The sequence below is a fragment of the Macrobrachium nipponense genome, chromosome 13 (assembly GCF_015104395.2).
Source record: "Macrobrachium nipponense isolate FS-2020 chromosome 13, ASM1510439v2, whole genome shotgun sequence".
Taxonomy (NCBI): Eukaryota; Metazoa; Arthropoda; class Malacostraca; order Decapoda; family Palaemonidae; genus Macrobrachium; species Macrobrachium nipponense.
This window is the reverse complement of record NC_087206.1, coordinates 25,513,098-25,528,905: the sequence shown is the minus strand read 5'-3', so window position 1 is coordinate 25,528,905 and position 15,808 is coordinate 25,513,098.

Below are 15,808 nucleotides of genomic sequence, written 5' to 3'. Positions count from 1 at the left end.
CTCAGCTACACTATGTCCTGTATGCAAATACTTACTACCAAAAATACCTTCATCCTGTGTAACTATGCTACCAAGAGGAATTTCTCTAGCGATGTCCGAACCAAACTCGGCAGACAAACCTACATATTCCTTGGACACTATACTTCTTATTCCTTGCGCAGTTTTCGGTTGATTTGCGGAAAGTGAAGAAGTACTACTGTGTGCATCCCCTGCTACTTTCTCCATACCAATCACTTTACAGTCATAAAGTGATGTCAGAGACTGACCTATCATTACCCGATATTCTGGTTTACCTAATAGGGGATTGCGCACTATATGAACTTCTTTGCACTCCCCAGGTGAACCAATTTCATTACTCAAATAATCAATGACATCTGAGAACTCAAGGAACCTTAATGTGCTATTAAAGTGTACCTTAAATACATGAAAATATTCCTCAGAGCTACTGGTAAAGGCCTCAGGGTGGCACATGCCATGATAATACTCATGTTTCACTTCTTTGTGGGTATTTACTTTTTCAGCACTTCCTATGTACTCATTTACACTCCTCTTCCTCCTTGCATTAGTATCAAACCCAATATTTTCAACTAGTTGAAGTGGTAGAGGAAGATCAACTGATGATTCAACAACTACCTCTGGAACTAAAGTTTTAGGTTCAGTGCCAAATTCAAAAGGTGAAAACTCAATTGACATTGGAGCTTTACTAACATCAAATATCTCACTATCTAATGAGGTCTCCTCCACAGATAATGGAGAAATACTGAGTGAAATATCATCTTCCAGCAAACCCAATTTATCTGATATTTCAGGTGCAACAATTATCTCATTTAATTCCTTATAACCCTCATCACGTGTGTATGTGTCATCAACAGAAGGCCCTGTGGCATCATCAAACTCATATACTGACTGCTTCTCATTTTCATCGCTCAACAAAGGAAGTGATGGGTATGACATTTTTTCTGAAGTTAGAGAAATGTCGTCATCAGCCCCAGTTGCTTCAGCAACCTCCTCATCTAGAGCTTCATGAGTAACTGCAATATCTTCCTCCTCAACAGCATCTCCTGTTGATTTAATAATCACTTCATTAGATATATCGCTTGTCATAGCAACTTCAGTAATACTTTCAACCGTTCCAATAATTTCTTCTTTGAAAGTTTTAGGTGTAGTTTCAAACTCTTCCTCATTAACAGCAGTCCCACTTAGTTCCACAATACCAACAGAGCTTTCAATGGTAACTATAGTTTCATCAGTAGATGTTACGTTTGAAACATCTACAAAATATTCTGGTGAAACTGTCATCTCTCCCTCCTTATCAGAAGCTTCATGAGTCATTGAAATCTCTTCCAAAATAGATTGTGGTGATGCAATTGGCTCTTCAACAAACGGTTCAGTGTCAGTTTCCTCTCCCTCCTCTTCAGTTATGTCTAAAATTTCTTTTGCAGTAGTTTCAGGTGCAACTGTAACCTCATCGACAAAAACTTCAGATGATTTCACAATATCTTCATCAGAACCGTCTGCCATATCTGGAACATTCCCTTCCTCATAAACAGCTCTCGTAGATTCCACTATTTCTTTAACAAAAGCTCCCACCATGAATGCAACTTCTTCAATAACAGCTCCAGCTAATTCCACAATTCCTTCAACAGAACCATCACCTACAATTGGCACACCTGCCTCAACAACAGCTCCAACTGGTTCTGCAATATCTTCCAAAATTTCAGTTTTCACAGATTCCTCTATAGCAACAGCTTCACGAGACTCACCAATTTCATCACCAAAAGTTTTGAAGGAAATTTCAAAAAATTGCTCCTCAACATCAGTTTCAGTTGATTCAACAGCCTCTTCAGTTAAAGTTTTGGATATAATAGATTCAGGTCTAAGCGAGACCATACCTCCTTCAGCAAAAACAAAAGTTTCATGCATAATTTCAGTGTTATCTTTATCTTCAATTGCTTCTGGAGTCTCTTCAATAGAATCATCAGAAATTATGACAACTTCATCAATAGCTTCCAATTCAGATGCTTCCGAATTAACTGCAATTTCTCTTTCCTTAACAACACCAGCTGATTCTACCTCTTCAGCCAAGATTTCAGTTACAATTTCAACTTCTTCAGCTAAAGGTTCAGTTATAATTACCTCCCCATCAGTGTAAGCTTCCATTAACTGAACAGTTTTTTCAACTTGAGCTTCAATGGGAATTGCAACCTCTTCCTCCTCAACAGCAGTTCCTGATGATTCAACAATCTTATCAAAAGAACTTTCAGTTATAACAGTGTTCACTTCAGATGCAGCCTCTTCCTCAAGAGTTTCAACCAATTCCACAGTCACCTCAGCAAATCCTTCAAGTGATTCAACAATCCCTTCGACAAAAGATTCTGGTGCAGATGCAACCTCTTCTATCTCATTACCAGCACTGGACATATCCATAACTAGTTCTACAGAAGCTTCAGTTTTGTTTGCAATTCCTCCTTTTACTACAACTGTTTTGGTTATTTTTATCAATGCCTCATGATTCAATTCAACTGATTCTACGGCTTCTTCAACAGAAGCTTCACTAGTAATTGTACCCTCCCCATCATCAAAAACTGTTCCAGATAGTTGCAAAATGTTTTCATCATCAGTTTCAGATGTATAGGAAACCTCCTCAGTAAGAGCTGCCTCAACTTCTTCAGTACTGGAGCTCCTTGCCCAACTGCACCTTCCTCAACCATAAGCTCACTATCAGAAGCATCAGAAACAAATGTGTTTTTAATGGTATCTTCAGTCAGTTCCACAATCTTTTCTGATAAATTCAAAACTACATCTGAGGTTCTGGAGGCAAATACCTCTTCTTCCTCTTTGACAGTAGTTTCACTTGATTCCTGTATTTCTTCAACTGATGTTCCCAATGTAATTGTAACTTCTTCAGTGGTACCTTTTGTGAATGCAAAGGATTTTTCATTAAATGCCTCAGTGATCACTGCAACCCTGTTCTCCAAAGTGACAATTCCATCAGATCTAACAATCTCTTCATTAGGCACTCCATTTGTAATTGCAACAACTTCAATAATAGATTCAGATAATGCTGCAACCTCCTCAAATGGACCTTTGGAAGGAATTGCAATCTCTTCTTCCTTAGCAACAATCTCATCAAAAATAGCTTCAGTTGTAATCCCTATCGCTTCAGTAATGTCTTTAGTTGGTTCAACAAAACCCTCAAAGAATTCTGTCACCTCATCCATGACAGCTTCAGCTAATTCTGCAACCACTTCAAATGCTTCAAAGATAACTGAAACCTCTTCTTCTTGGACAATATCTCCAGTCAATTCCAAAGTTTCTTCTGTTGGTGTTGCAACAATATCCTCAGATACAATTCCATGAACAATTACAATCTCCTCCTCCTCAACAGCAGCTCCAGTCGATTCCACAATGCTCCCAGCGTTTACCTTGGTTGAAATGGAAATCTCAGAAATAGCTTCAGTTGACTCAATAACCTCTTCCCTTTGAGCTTCAAGTGGAACATCAGCCTCTTCCCCTTCACCTACAGCTCCGGAGGATTCAACATCCTCAGAAGATGCTTCAGTTAAAACTACTTCTTCAGAAACAGCTTCAGCTGATTCAGCAATTTCAGAAGAAACAGTGGTTACAATCACCTCTTCCTCTTCAACAGCAGCTCCACCTAATTCCACAATCACTTCCTCAGAAGATTCAGATGTGACTATCACCTCTTCCATAATAGCATCAGATGATTCAAATCTCTCTTCAAAAAGACCTTCAGGTTTAATTGTAATCTCTCCTTCACCAACAACCACTCCAACTGACTCCACAGTCTCTTTAGTGATACCTTCAGATGACTCATGTGAAGTATCCAGTTCAACTGCAACCTTTTCTAACTCAACAACCACTCCCACTGATTCTATGATCTCTTCAGTAGAAATGGAAGTTATAATCCCACCCTCTTCAGTAGTACCTTCAGCTGATTTATCAGTATCTTTAATTAAATCATCGTACTCCATTTCAATTGTTTGCTTACCAACTACTGCACTTGATTCCTGAATCTCTCCAGTTAAACTTTCAGTTGTAATCAAAACCTCTCCAGTAATACCTTCAGTGGATACAATATCTTCAACTGGACCTTCAGGTTTTGTTAAAAAGACTTTTTCCCCAACTACTACTGCAGCTGATTCCAAAACCTCTTCAGTAAAAGTTTTAGTCGTAGTCAAAACCCTTTCGGTAGTATGTTCAACTGATGTCTCTTCAATGGGACTTTCAAATTTAATACCAATTTCTTCCTCAACAATCACTTTGAATGATTCCACAATCACTTCAACAAAAGTTTCATGAGCCATATCTTCAGTTAATTCAGCAGAATCCTCAGTCAGAACTTCAAGCTCAGTTGCTATAACCTGTTCCTCAACAACCATTCCATTTGACTCCACTCTTTCTTCAGCAGAATCTTCAGTTGTCACCACCACTACAGCAACACCATCAGATGATTCAACAATATCTTCAATTAGAACTTCAGGTTCAACTGCAGTCTCTTCTCCCTCAATAACTACTCCCAATAATTCAACCTCCTCTTCTGATAACTTGATAGTCTCTTCAACTGGAGCTTCCAGTTTACTTGCAACTTCAGCATCAATAAATACTCCAACTGATTCCACAATCCCCTCAGTACAACTACTCGTTGCAATTGAAAACCTGTCACCAACACCTTCAGTTAATTCAATAATCTCTATAATTGCAGGCTCTGGTTTAATTGCTCTTGCCTTATCCTCAACAGAATCAATTTCAACATCTTTAACAATTTCATCAACTAACTCTACATACTCATCAACATAAACTCCAGAAACAACAACAATTTCTTCAATAATATCTTTAGCTGATTCTACAATCCCTTCACCTACAGCTTCAAAGACTTCAGCAACTTTGTCAATAACAGTTTCATCTATTTCCATTGCTTCTTTGCCAGATTTTTCATATATAACTGTACTCAATACTTCTTCAGTAACCATTCTAGTTGATTCTACCATCTCTTTAGCTGAAGTTTCATGGGTAATTAGAACCAATTTTTCTTCAATGACAGATCTGGCTGACACCACAGCCTCTTTTGATGTTTCAGTTATTTCTACAACCTTTTCAGTAATGGCTTCAGTTAATTCAGTAATTTCTTCAACAAACACTTCAGTTGCAATTTCAACTTCTTGCTCCCCAATTGATTCAATTAAATCTACACTCACTTTACCATATTCACTTTCAACAGCATCCTCAATAAGAATTTCCACTGAACCGAGAGTCTCTGTAACTGGAACTTCATGTTTAACTGGAATCACTTCTTCCTCCACAATTACTTCAGTAGGTTCCACATCAGTATCTTTGTGTGGAACTTCAATTGCAATCACTTCCTCAATAACTGCTCCAGTGGATTCCACAATTTCTCCTCTCATTACTTCACATAATTCAAGAGCTTGAATGGGTGCTTCTGGTTCAATTGTAATTTCTTCTTCCTTAACAACCAATCCAGGAGATTCAACGATAACACCTTCAGTTAATGCAACAGATTTGGTAACACCTTCAGTTAATGCAACAGATTCGGTAACACCTTCAGTTAATGCAACAGATTCGGTAACACCTTCAGTTAATGCAGCAGATTCGGTAACACCTTCAGTTAATGCAACAGATTCAGTAACACCTTCAGTTAACGCAACAGATTCTTCAACTGAAGCTACAACAACTACATCAATTAATTCATCAATCTGTTCAGTAAGAGTTTCACCAGAAACACCTTCAGTTATTTGAACAGCTTCACTAGAAGCTTCGGACTCCTTAAAAATCTCCTCAACAACTGCAACTGATTCAACAAACTTTTCAGCAACAGCTTCAGCTGACTGAACAATTTTGTCTACTGGGGTTTCAGACTCAATTGCAATCTCTTCATCAACATCAACTACACTTGATCCAACCAGCTCTACAGGAGAAGTTATAGTTACAATCATTCCCTCTTCAGTAATACCTTCCAATAAAACTTCAGGTTCAATAATCTCTTCACTTCCGAAAGCCTCTCCAGTAATTTCCACAACCTCTTCTGTATTAACCCCAGTTAGTTCAACAGTCTCTTTGACTGAAGCTTCAAGTTTAATTGCTCCCTCTTCTCTCTCAAGCTTGACTCTAGCTGATTCAGCAATTTCCAAGTAACTTTCAGTTTTAATAAAAATCTCTTCTGAAATACCTTCAGTCATTTCAACAATCTCCTCAACTGGAGCTTCATGTTTACTTGAATCCTCATCTACAACAGAGATTCCAACTGATTCTACAAATTCATCAACAGAAGCTTTAAAGGCAACTCCAAGTTCTCCAATAAAATCAATGGCTGATTCAATACTCTCTTCAACTAATTCCACAACTGCTTCACCTAAATCATCAAAGACAACTGCATCCAAGCCTTCTTCAATAACCGATCTTGTCGATTCAATAATCTCTTCAGTTGAAGTTTCAATAGTAATAATAGGAACCAGTTTTTCTTCAATGACAGATCCAGCTGACACCACAGCCTCCTCTGATGTTTCAGTTATGACTACAACCTTTTCAGTAACAGCTTTAGTCAATTCAGCAATCTCTTCAACGAAAGCTTCAGTTGCAACTACAACTTCTCCCTCCTTGACAATGGACCCAATTAAATCTACACTTACTTCATCATATTCACTTCCAACAGACTCTTCAATAATAAATTCAACTGAATCGACAGTTTCTTTGACTTGAACTTCAGGTTTGATAACAATCTCTTCTTCCTCCATAACCGCTTTAGTTGATTCCACTGGCTCTTCAGAAATACCTTCAGCAGATTTACCAATATCTCCATGTGGAACATCAGGTTCAATTGCAATCTCTTCTCCTTCGATAACAACTCCAGAGGATTCTGCAACTCGTTCTGTAATAATTTCACTTAATGCAGCAGTTTGAATAGGTGCATCTAGTTCATATGCAATCTCTTCTTCCTCTACAATCACTCCAGCAGAATCAATTATCTCCTCACCAACAACCTCAGTTGATGCAACAGGTTCTTCAACTGAGACTACAGATTTAAATCCAATCTCTTCTTCCACAATACTCACTCCAATTAATTCCTCAATCTCCTCAGTAAGATCACTTGAAATATCTTGAGTTATTACTATATCAACTGAAGCTTCAGATTCGATTATAATCTCTTCTTCAATAAATTCTGCAATTGACTCAACGAACTTTTCACTAATATCTTCAGCTGACTGAACAGTTTTGTCTACTGAAGTTTCAGAATCAATTATGAGCTTCTCTTCAACATCTACACTGGCTGATCCAACTACCTCTTTAATAGAAGTTATAGTTGTGACCATTCCCTCTTCACTACTACCCTCTTCTCTTCCAAAAGCCTCTCCAGTTATTTCCACCTCTTCTGCAATGGCTGCAGTGGGTTCAGCAGTCTCTTCAACTGAATCTTCAAATTTAATTGCTCTCTCTTTGCTCTCAATAACCACTCTAGCTAATTCAACAATCTCCCCATAACTTTCAGTTTCAAATGAAATCTCTTCAGAAATACCTTTGGTCATTTCAATAATTTCTGCAAATGGCGCACCAGTTTTACTCGAATCTTCATCTTCAACAGAAATTCCAACTGATTCTACAAATTCATCAACAGGAGCTTTAAAGGAAACTCCAAGTTCTTCAATAAACTCTACAATCTCTTCAACGAATTCCATAGCAGCTTCACCTAAATCATCAAAGACAACTGCATCCAAACTCTCCTCAATAACTGATCTAGGTAATTCATCTAACTCTTTAGCTGTAGTTTGAAGAGTAATTGGAACCAGTTTTCCTTCAGTGGCCGATCCAGTTGACACCAAAGCCTCCTCTGATGTTTCAGTTATGGCTACCTTTTCAGTTACAGCTTCAGTTAATTCAGTAATCTCTTCAACAAACACTTCAGTTGCAATTACAACTTCTCTCTCCTCTACAACAGATCCAATTAAATCTACACTCACTTTATCATATATAATCTCAATAACCTCTTCAATACCAAGTTCAACTGCATCTACAGTTTCTTTGACTAAAACTTCAGGTTTAACAGCAATCTCTTCTACCTCAACAACTGTTTCAATTGATTCAATAAGCTCTTCAGCAATAATTCCAGCAGACTTAACAATACCTTCATATGGAACATCAGACTCAATTGCAAACTCTTCTTCCTCAATAACCAACCTGGCAGATTCAGTAATCATCTCACTAACACCCTCTGTTGATGTAATAGATTCTTCGACTGAGGGTAAAGATTTAGAAAGAATCTTTTCTTCCACAATACCCACTCCAAATAATTCCTCAATCTCTTCAGTAAGAGTTTCACTTGAAATCCCTTCAGTTATTTCTATATCAAGAGAAACTTTGGACTCCATCATACTCTCTTCTTCCTCAACAACTAATTCAACCGATTCAACAAACTTTTCAGTAACATCTTCAGTCAACTGAACAGTTTTGTCTACTAAAGTTTCAGATTCAATTGCAATCTCTTCTTCAACATCAACTCCAGCTAAACCAGCTATCTCTATAACAGAAACTAAAGGTTTAATGATCTCTTCTTTTCCAAAAGGGTCACCAATTAATTCCACAACCTCTTCTGGCATGGCTTCACTTGGTTCAACAGTCACTTCAACTGAAACTTCAAGTCTGACTGCTTTCTCTTCTCCCTCAGTAATCACACTAGCTGAGTCAGCAATTTCCAGGTAACTCTCAGTTTTAAGAACAATCTCTTCTGAAATACCTTCAGTCACTTCAACAATCTCTTTAGAAATACATTCAGTCACTTCAACAATCTTCTCAACTGGAGTTTCATGTTTGCTTGAATCATCACCTTCCTCAGCAGAGATTTTGATTGATTCTGTAAACACATCACCAGGGACTGTATAGGGAACTTCAAGTTCTTCAATAAAATCTTTGGCCGATTCTACAATCTCTTCAGCTAATTCCACAGCTGCTTCACCTATCTCATTGAAGACAACGGCATCCAAACCTTCCTTAGTTACTGATCTAGTTGATTCAACAATATCTTCAGCTGAAGTTTCAAGAGTAGTTGGAACCAGTTTTTCTTCAGTGACAGATCCAGCTGACATCACAGCCTCCTTTGATGTTTCAGTTACAGCTTCGGTTAATTCAGCAATCTCTTCAAAAAAGCCTTCAGTTGCAATTATAACTTCCTGCTCCTTAATAACAGATCCAATTAAATCTATATTCATTTGATCATATTCACTTTCAGTAGCTTCTTCAATGTTAAGTTTGATGGATTCTTCAGTCTCTTTGACTGGAACTTCAGGCTTAACTGCAATCTCTTCTTCCTCAATAAATACTTCAGCCGATTCGAAAATCTCTTCAGAAATGCCTTCAGCTAAATAACCAGAGTCATCTAGTAGAACTGCAGATTTAACTACAGTTTCGTTTTCTTCAAAAAGCACTTCAGTTGATTCCACAATGTCTATAACCTCATCAGCTAAAGGTCCAACAGTAACTACAACTTCTTCCATAACATCTGGAGTTGATTCTACAATCTCTTCACCTAAAGCTTCAATGTATTCAGCACCTTCACCAATTACTGTTTCAGTTATTTCCATTACTTCTTCGCCTGAAACATCACATACAACTTTACCCAGTCCTTCAACAAGTCTAGTGGAGTCAACAGTCTTTTCAGTTGAAACTTCAGAAATAATTGGAACCAATTTTTCTTCAATAACAGATCCGGCTGACACCACAGCTTCCTCTGATGTCTCAGTTAAGGATACAACCTTTCCAGTTACAGCTCCAGTTAATTCTGTAATCTCTTCAACGAAGACTTCATTGGTAATTAAAATTTCTTCACCCTCAACAACAGATCCAATCAAATCTTCATTCACTTTGTCATATTCACTTTCAATAGCCTCTTCTTTGATTTGAACTTCAGGTTTAATTGCAATCTCTTCTTCGTCAACAAACTCTTCAGCCGATTCCACAATCTCTACAGAAAAACCTTCAGATGGTTTAACAACTTTATGTGGAACATCAAATTTATTTACATTCTCTTCTTCCTCAATAACCATTCCAGAAGATTCCACACTTTCTACAAAGTCATCAACTATACATCTAAATGCAACTCCAATTTCTTCAATAACATCTTTATTTAATTCTACAATCCCTTCACCTAAATCTTCAAAGACATCAACAACTTCTTCAGTGATAGTTTCATCCAATTCCAATACTTTTTTGCTAGAATCATTACATACAACTGTACCCAAAATTTCATCAGCAACAGTTCTGGGTGAGACAACTATCTCTTTGTCTGCAGTTTCAAGAGAAATTGGAACCAAATTTTCTTCAATGACTGATCCAGCTTTCACCACAACCTCATTTGATGTTTCAGTTATGCCTACATTTTCAGCAACCACTTCAGTTAATTCAGTAATCTCTTCAGCAAAAGCTTTAGTTGTGATTACTTTTCCATCCTCAACAACAGATTCAATTAAATTCACACTTACTTCATGTTTATTTTCAAGGGCATCTTCAATAACAGATCCAATCAAATCTACAGTCTCTCTGACTGGAACCTCAGAATATTCACTTTTAAAAGCCTCTTCAAAAACAGTTTCAATTGAATCAACAGCCTCTTTGACTGGAACTTCAGAGTATTCACTTTTAAGAACCTCTTCAATAACAGATTCAACTGAATCAACAGTCTCTTTGACTGGAACTTCAAAATATTCACTTTTGAGAACCTCTTCAATAACAGATTCAATTAAATCAATAGTCTCCTTGACTGAAGCCTCATCATATTCACTTTCAACAGCCTTTTCAGTGGCTGTTTCAAGCGAATAAAGTGTCTCTCTAACTGGAGATTTTGGGTATTCACTTTCAACAGCCTCTTCAATGACAGTTTCCACTGAATCAACAGTCTCTTTAATGGGAGCTTCACGTTTAACAATAACCTTTTCTTCCTCAATAATCACATCAGCTGTTTCCACAGTCTCTTCAGAAATACCTTCAACTAATTTAATAGTATCTTCATGTGGAATTTCCTCGATAACCATTTCTACAAACTCATCAATTACATCTCCTAAAGTAACTACAATTTCTTCAAAAATACCTGGAGTTGATTCCACAATCTCTTCACCCACAACAACTTCATCAGTAACTGTTCCTGCTAATTCCATTACTTCTTTGCCTGGACCATCAAATACAACTTTATCCATATCTTCATCTGCAACAGTTCTCGTTGAGTCAACTATCTCTTCAACTGAAGTTTGAAGGGTAATTGGAATCAGTTTTTCTTCAATAACAGACCCAGCAGACCTCACAGCCATCCCTGATGTTTCAACTATGGCTACAACCTTTTCAGGAAAAACTTCAGCTGATTTAGTAATCTCTTCAACAAAAACTTCAGTTGCAATTACAACTTCCTCCTTAACAACAGAGTCAATCAAATCTACATTCAATTCATCATGTTCACTTTCCACAACCTTTTCAATAACATATTTGGTTGAATCAACAGTCTCTCTGACTGGAATTTCAGGCTCAACTGCAATCTCTTCTTCCTCAACAAACACTTCAGCTGATTCCATAATTTCTACAAATACAGAATCAGCTGATATACCAGTACCTTTATGTGAAACATCTGATTCAATTGCAATCTCTTCTTCCTCAACAACCACTTCAGTGGATTCCACAATATCGCCTGTAATAGCTTCAGTTGATTCAGGAGCATGAACAGGTGTTTTTGGTTCAACTGCAATCACTTCTTCCTCAACAACCACTTCAGTGGATTCCACAATTTCTCTTATAATAGTTTCAGTAGATTCAGAAGCATGAACAGGTGTTTTTGGTTCAACTGCAATCACTTCTTCCTCAACAACCACTTCAGTGGATTCCACAATTTCTCCTATAATAGTTTCAGTTGATTCAGGAGCATAAACAGGTGCTTCTGATTCACCTGCATCCTCTTCTTCCTCAAACACCACTTTAGTGGATTCCTTAATTTCTTCTGCAATAGCTTCAAATGGCTCAAGAGTATAAACAGTTGTCTTTGGTCCAACTGCAACCTCTTCTCCATCCACCACTTTCACAGACTCCACATTTTGTTCTGTAATCGCTTCAGTTGATTCAAGAGTTTTAACAGGTGTATCTGGTTCAGTTACAATGTCTTCTTCCTCACTAGCCAATCTGGCACCTTCAGTGATCGTCCCAGTAAAACCCTTAGTTGATGTGACTGCCTTTTCAGGTTTAAACATAATCTCTTCTCCTATAACAACCACACTAATTAATTCCTCAATCTGCTCAGTAAGAGTTTCACTTGAAATATCTTCTGTTATTTCAACATCAACTGAAGCTTCAGACTCCACAACAATCTCTTCTTCCTCAACAACAACTGCAAATGATTCAACAAACTTTCCAGTGACACCTTCAGTCAAATGAACAGTTTTGCCTACTAAAGTTTCAGATTCAATTGCAATTTCTTCTTCAACTCCAGTTGTTTCAACTAACTCTTCAGTAAAAGTTTTGGTTGTAATCACTACCTCCTCAGTAATACCCTCAGATATTACAGCAGTCTTTTCAACAGAAACTTTAGTTTCAGTAATCGCTTCTCCTCCAAAAGCCTCACTAATTAAATCCACAACCCCTTCCGTATTAGCTTCAGTTGATTCAATAGCCTCTTCAACTGAATTTTCAAGTTTGATTGCTCTTTCCTCTCCCTCAATAAACACTCTAACCGATTCAACTATTTCTGCATAACTTTCAGTTTTAAGTGCAATCTCTTCAGAATTATCTTCAGTCATTTCAACAATCTCCTCAACTGGAGCTTCAAGTTTACTTGAATCTTCATCTTCCTCAATGATTCCTACTGATTCTATAAACTCATCAACAGAAGCTTTAAAGGCAACTCCAAGTTCTTCAATAAAATCTTCAGCTGATTCTAAAATCTCTTCAACAAATTCCACAGCAGCTTCACCTAAATCATCACTGGCAACTGCATCTAATACTTCAATAACTGATCTAGTTGATCCAGCAATATCTTCAGCTAAAGTTCCTACAGTAATTAAAACCACTTCCTCATTATCCACAGCTCCAGCTGATGCCACATCATCTTTTAATGATTCTTCAATTAAAACTGCTTCTTCAGTAACAATTTTAGATGTATCAACAATTTCTTCATCAGGCCCTTTAGCGACAATCACTATTTCTTCCTCTTCAGAAGAACTAACAGCAACCTCTTTAGCAATAAACTCAACAGAGGAACTAACAGCAACCTCTTTAGCAATAAACTCAACTGAATCAATAGTCTCTTCAAATAGAGCTTCAGGTTTATCTTCAATCAAAATTTCTACTGATTCCACAACTTTTTCAATAACAGCTTCAGTTGACTCAACAATTTCTTTGACAGAAGCTTCAAGTTGGAGGGCTGTCTCTTCTCCCTCAATAAACACTCGAGCTGATCCAACAATCTCCTCAAATGCAGCTTCCAGTTCACTTGAATCCTTATCTTCCTCAACAGAAATACCAACTGATTCTACAAACTCTTCAATAGAAGCTTCAAGGGTAACACCTAGTTCTTCACTAAAATCTTCAGCCGGTTCTAAAATCTCTTCAACTAATTCCATAGCTTCTTCACCTAAATCATCATGGACAACTACATCCAAACCTTCTCCAATAACTGACCTAGGTGATTCAACAATCTCTTCAGCTGAAGTTTCAGGAATAATTGCAACCTCTATTTCTTCAATTACAGCTTCAGTTGATACCACATCCTCCTCTAAAGAATCTTCAGTTACCATTACAATCTCCTCTTCCTCAACAACACCTGAGATGGACTTCAATTCTAAAGATTCAGTTGTAACTACAATCTTTTCCAAAATAACCCCACTCATATCAGGGATCTCTTCTAATGAAGCTTCATGTTCAATTTCAATCTCTTCTCTAATATTCTCCTCTTCCGCAGCCACCACTCCAGTTGATTCCACATAACCACTAATCCCTTGATTGTCTTCTATAGTAGTATCAGGTTCAACTGCAACCTCTTCCTCCTCAGTAACTATTCCAGTTGATTCCATTTCTATAACTGGAGCTTCAGGTTCATTTGCAATCTTCTCAACCACCATTCCAGTTGACCCCATAAGTTTGCCAGTGGAAGTTTCAGCTGTAATTGAAGCTTGTTCAAAAATACCTTCATGCAATTTAGTAATTTCATTAACTGAAGCTTCTGGCTGAATTGTATCCTTTTCTTTCACAACAGAAGTTTCTATTGATTCTATAAAGTTATCACCAGAGGTTTCAAAGGTAACTCCAATCACTTCAATATCATCTCTAGCTGACTCAACAACCTCCTCAACAAAAACTTCAAACACTTCCTTAACTTCATCCATAACAGCTTCAGCTAAGTTCCGAGCTTCTTCACCTGAATCATCACACACAACTGCATCCCCTTCCTCGTCAGTAATAATCCTCACTGATTTACCAACACTATTTGACTCAATTTCTTTTACTGGAGGTTCCAGATTCAGAGAGACCTGCTGCTGCTCCTCATCAACAGCTCTAACTGATGCTAAATTCTCCTCATCCTCTCCCTCAACAACAGCTCTAGTGTATTCCACAAGCTCTTTAGCATAAGTCTTAGGTGTGACTGCAGCAACTTCTTTTGCAACAACAGTTCTAGCTGATTCAATTTCTTCAACTACAGTTTCACCAGTAATTGCAATCTCTTCCTCAAAAAACACATCTGTTTCTGTAAAAACCTCTCTGGCAGAAGATTCAGGTTTGAGAGCAACATCTTCCTCCCCAACAACTCTAGCCAAGTCTGCAATCTCTTCAACTAGAACTTCAGGGATTAAAGTGGTTTCTTCTCCTGCACCCATTGCTTCCCCAAACTCCTCAAAAGCAGCTTGAGTCGCAATTACAACCAAATCAAGAACATCACTTCTAACTACAACCTCTTCCTCAACAGCAATTGTACTTGCTACAGCAACCTTTCCAGCAGATGGTGCAGGTGCTACCACAGCCTCTTCAGTAACTGTGTCTGGAGATGCAGGAACTTTAGGAATCATTCTAACCCCTTCAACAGGTATCTCAGGAGCAACAATAACTTCATCATCAGTAATTACAGATGCTATAGCAGCCTCTACAACCCCTCCAACAATCTTCTCTAGAGTCGATGTGTCCTTCCCAAAATCAGACTTGGGAGATACAGTAGTCTCTTCATCAATAACTTCATGAACTAATGTAATTTCTTCAACTGCAGTCTTAGATGCCAATATAATTTCTTCATCTGGTGTATTAGGAAATGCAATTGTTTGAGCGCTGTCAGCTTCCAGTGATACAGAAAAACTTTCACTCGTATTATTATTTGCAACTGCAACTTCAAGAGCTGTTTCAGGTACTACTGGAACCTCTATACCTGCAGATTTTGGTGGCATAGCAATCTCCACATCTCTCTCTGCCCTAGAGAATACTGCAAAGCCCTCAGTACTGATAACAGGTTCTAGCTCACCTATATTACTGTCATTATCGACAGGCTCAGGTACTTCAAGAATTTCCACTTCTGAAGTAAAATTACCATCATCAAGATTTCTGTTCTCAATGTCAACCAACAGAGGATCTGCTGACTTAGGAAGAGTAGACATTTCTTGGATAAAAGCACCTGGCTCACTAAATTTCAGTACCTCAAGAGATATGTCTTCTAACCCTTTTAAAAATTCACCAATATCAGTCTCTGGAATTTCTTTCATGGGCCCATCATTTGGTGCCAGAAAATCTTTGCTCTCTTCACTGCCTAATAAAATCCCTTCCCCTC